A 4,921-nucleotide genomic window follows, 5' to 3' on the forward strand; every position below is an offset into this window, starting at 1 on the left:
TGATTCATTTATGAAAAATAAGCGACGATCACATGAAAATAAAATACGAATTCGATATTGAATCATTCAAAGGAAAATTCGAGAAATGGATAATCTAAATCAACAAATGAATCACTAAAAAAGCATACAAATGATGTGTGTATATATATATATATATATATATATATATATATATATATATATATATAGAATCCAAACAACATTTCCATCGGCATTGTATATCAAATGGTAAATTCATTCACTCCTGCGTCGTGTACATCAATTAAACTAAATGCAGAACTATATACATACATTAGTATATACTGCATGAAAAAAAACCAAGTTAAAATAAACACCGATTTTTCATTAAAAACTTATTTCTTACATATATACAACACAAAATAAAATAAAATAAAAATGGACTTGCACATTAAGAACCGAACCTTGACGAGAGGCTTTTCAGTCATGATTATAGTTACCCAACCTACATATACCAAGAATCTGGAAGAAAGGCCAAAAAAATAAAAGGATAGAAAAGAGAAGTGAGTCAATTGATGATCATTATCAAGCAATTAAAACCAGCAGGAAATACCCGACATACAGCAACTGATCTGAGCTAAATCGTATAGAAATAAATTGCAGCAAGATGATGAGGTCAAGAAAAGTGGTCCACCAAATGAACGACTTATTATTCCTTGAGAATATTCAAACATAACATAGACCAGGGAGGGGGGGAATCATGGGATGTGATGCGCAACAGAATATAAAAGAACTGTCCCACAAAAATTATTTCATCAGAAATTTTCGGATACATCGACATCTTAATTTGAAAACCTCTAGGGAACTCAGTCCAAGGAACTTCCTTGTTGACCCATTTCTTACCATCTTCATTCAGTTCTGGGTAATTTGTAAATTGAAACCAATAATAACGGGGAGAGATTGAGGGCAAAAATCAAATCTCTCATAATTAGCTGTTTCATATTTTGCCCGTGTCACAATTTGCGTGCCATCTGCAGCCAGTCCAGCAACAGCCTGCAAATGGAAGAGCATTAGCCAAGAAAAAATAAGAACTTAAACTATAAAATTGTTTCCATGAATCTACTGAACTTAAATATGCTATATATATGAAATTTGAATATGTGAGTTATAGTATCAAATATTGGAGAGGGACTTTAAAAAGTTACTGTTTCTAAACTCACAAATTCATGAGCTAGAACATAAAGCATAGCTACTTTCCGAGTCATGAAAATTGTCTTGATACCATAGGTCAGAAGCCTCAATCCACCTATTAGCGGATTTTTACGACTTCACCGAGGTTGTGACCAATTTTGTTCCTAATGCAGTAATTTGCAATACCACATAGTGGTATAGAGTTTTGGTCCACGTTTGAATGCACCGAGAAACGGGAAGAGGTAGATAGTTTAAATGCATAATAAATTGATGATTAGAAATTGAACTTTTTGTTAATCGAAGCTTGGTGAAAATGTTATATTTTGAAGTTGTTAATCAATTCTTATGGAAGATATAAGAGATGAAATCTTTAATTTATTGATGAAAATGTGCTGCCGAGTTAATGTAAAAGTAGGTATTATAATTCCTCTACTTTTCCTATGGTAACTTGGATATTGATGGTGACTTAATTGGAGCCGAGTACTGCAAACAGCGTGAGAGATCGTTGGAAGATATGATTTTGATTTACTTGATGTTGGTTTCAGATAAATGATGGGGCACTTATGACTTACTTCCTAAGTGCTATAGATAATTACAGAGAGGAATTTTGTTTGTTGTTTTATAAATGTTGGGAATTGGCAGGCTAATTATTTGCTGCATAAGCTGAAGTGTTAATGAAAGGGTTCCATTTAGATGCCGTATTTTATTTCTTTTTGTAAGTGTTCATTCTCATATTTACCTTATGGAACCAAAGTTTTCTTAAAATTACTCTGTGATCGGGCAATCCTTGAGAATACTTAAATGTATGTATTTACATATCCTCTAGTAAATTAGTGTATCCTGCTTCATGTCTTTTTCTTGGCTGCCTTACTCTCACACATTACATGGGTGAGGGCTAGATCAACTCGGCTTTAGAGGGATTTAATTGCATTTAGACCAAGATTCATAGCTCCACATCTTTTCACGTTATTTAACATCACATCTTCAAAGAAAAGCCCAACCCCGAAAAAAAAAAAGAAAGATAGTATTTGTCCCTTTTTGCAACTTGTCCATTTATCCCTACAGAACCATTATGTTACAAATTTTACTATCTGTAAAATTTAAAAGCCATTTTTGGAAGTTTTTAAAAATCTACCTCAAGATAGTAAAAGCCAAAAAGGTTTCAATTTGCAGCAAGAAAATGCTGGGCCATAACATACAAACAGTCCAGCCATAACATACAAACATGAAAAGCAGGCAAATGATCCACTCTATCAACCAGTGGTCCAACAAACAAAATAAAAGAAGAGAAAAGGGAATTAGGATTGAAAGAATTACCTGATTATGTGTCGATAGCGATGTGTGGACGTGACGATGTAGGGGAAAATCGAGGGACGAACCGAATTTGCCTGAGGATGGAGATTGGCTACTGTTATCAATGTACAGAATGGGTTCTCTCACAATTTCATTGAAGTGCCTCAAATCCTAATTCGTACTGACTACTTTGCACACGTATAAAATGTAAAAAAAATAAACAATTTTGATGTCATTGAATATATGAGTATTAGCATGAATATATGAGTATTATCACATCAACACACATACAGTGAAGCAAATAAAACACGATAAATAATATGCCGTTACACAGTAATGAGAATAAAATAAATTTCAAGATGGAAAAAATGGAACTCACCGTAGGGTGTTGCAGCCAAACCACCGCCACTATGGAGGATGCGCTGGAGTTGAGGAGTTCGAAGGCGACTACGGAGAGGATTGCTGGCGTCGAGCGTCTCAACCAAGTGCTCGAAGTATCGATGAAGACCTAAACGGTGTCCGAGGTGATACAACAGTAATCAAACTAAAATTAATTTAAAGAGGGAAAAAATTGAAATCACCGTAAGCCAAACCACCGCCGCTATGGAGGAGGAGCGCGAGTTGGCGTGCTGGAAGGACACTAAGGAGAGGATGGCTGGAGTCGAGCGTGTCAATCAATTGTTCGAAGTATCGAGGAAGACCGTGGAAGTCATCCTGTTCAATGCCGCTTCAAGTAGTGGGAGAAAAATAAACAAAGCGTTGAGGAGGAAGCAACAACCACGATAGATTTGCGGGTGAAATCTGAGATACGGATTTGATTTGAGAGAATCTGAATTTCAGTTTTCAAAGAAACCGATGTATGCGTTGGATATGATGGAAGGAGATAGGAACGTGGGGGAGAAAGTCAAAGGAGATGGAGGGGTATTTTTGGATAAACAAAAAACAGACCAAAGGCACCAAACAGTTTTTATAATGGGCTTAACTTTAATAAATAGTAAAAGATAATATACATACATGCATACTATTATATATCGCATATATCATAATATGACATTCAACAATAAATAATGATGATCGATCGCCAACACTATTAGATCCATGTGAGCCAAACATGGATCAAGGTCCAAATCTAGGTGAATGCAGGGATGCAAATGCAACTTATTACAAAAGCTTCCAATATTTTACATGTCTTCATCTTGATCATCGGGCCCACCATCTTCCAGTCTTGATCTCCCACTATTTCTAATTATTACATTTGAATAACCATGGCACATAAGGAATACATCTCATGGGGGTGGAACGGGCCATAAACCAGGCCCACTTTAATAATATCATATATTATAAAATTGAATAAAACAGTAAAATATCCTAACACACTACAAGAAAATTGATTTATAATGACAAAAATTTAATGAGGGTATGAAAAATGGGTCACTAAAAACATAATTTTTGAAGTTTTTATGAGGGTAAAGAGTTAAATTATTAGTGACGAATTCTCAATTTCGTAGCTATAGATAACTAATCCCGTCATTATTTGATTACAAAAAAATCCCCCTCATAATTGCCTACAAATTGTAGGCGCCATGTATAAAATTATTTCCCTCCAATTACTCCTAAAGAATTTAGGCACCTACACAATGTATTTTTATTTTTCATTATTAAAAAAATTAAAAAATATCTTTTAACCCAAATACAATTATATTTCTCACTTTCAATTAATTTGTGTAAACCCTTCTCTCCCCTCCCCTCCCCTCCGACTTCGACTTTTTTTCTCACATACTGATTTTTCTGCCTCTCACAATCGCTTATCTCTCAATCTCGGTTCTCTCTCATAATCGGTGCGACTGAGAGAAGATAAATCCCAGCGGCGGCGTTTGTGGAAGACGTGTAAGGTTGCCTCTCTCAGTGAAAAGGTTGTACTCCGCCATCGCGTTGTTTATTTGTGTAAGGTTGTACTCCGCCATCGCGTTGTTTATTTGTGTAAGGTTGCACTCCGCCATCGCGTTTATTTGTGTAATGAGACAATATCGGTTGTTTATTTGTGTAAGGTTGCACTCTGCCATCCGTTTCTCCGAGAGAGGTTTTGAAACGTCCTCATCTCTTATTGCTTTAAAAGTACTAGAATTTTTTTTTCTAAATCTCTCACATTTTCGGTCATTGCATGCACATGCACATAAAAATAATCTTGCACCATTTTAAAGTAAATCATCCAACTATTATTTGAAAATTGAAAGGGAATAGTCAAACCAGAAATCGTAAAACGTTTTACCAAACCTAAAAAGCAATAAATGTTGAAAAGTGTATCCCATACTAAACTCTCCAAAAAACCTCTCAAAAGCATAAATAAATAGTCTTAAAATCTTTAAAAGGAATCATAAAGCGTAATGCGGAAAATAATGCGCTGGTCCTCGGGTTGTGTGCGCCATCAGTCCAGTAGTATCACTCATCAAGACCTTCCTCAGAACCACCTGCATCCATC

The 4,921-nt window shown here is 35.3% G+C and overlaps 1 long non-coding RNA gene across 1 annotated transcript; it reads right to left on the bottom strand.

Moving 5' to 3' along the window:
* Positions 1–206: 206 nt before the first annotated feature.
* LOC140819844 (uncharacterized) lies at positions 207–3,367 on the bottom strand. The gene is made up of 3 exons (XR_012115296.1): positions 2,822–3,367; positions 2,467–2,537; positions 207–1,011 (listed from the first exon to the last, which is right to left on the bottom strand). It is a non-coding gene; the product is annotated as an uncharacterized lncRNA (long non-coding RNA).
* Positions 3,368–4,921: the final 1,554 nt, after the last annotated feature.

The sequence above is a fragment of the Primulina eburnea genome, chromosome 18 (genome assembly GCF_022965805.1).
Source record: "Primulina eburnea isolate SZY01 chromosome 18, ASM2296580v1, whole genome shotgun sequence".
Classification (NCBI taxonomy): Eukaryota; Viridiplantae; Streptophyta; class Magnoliopsida; order Lamiales; family Gesneriaceae; genus Primulina; species Primulina eburnea.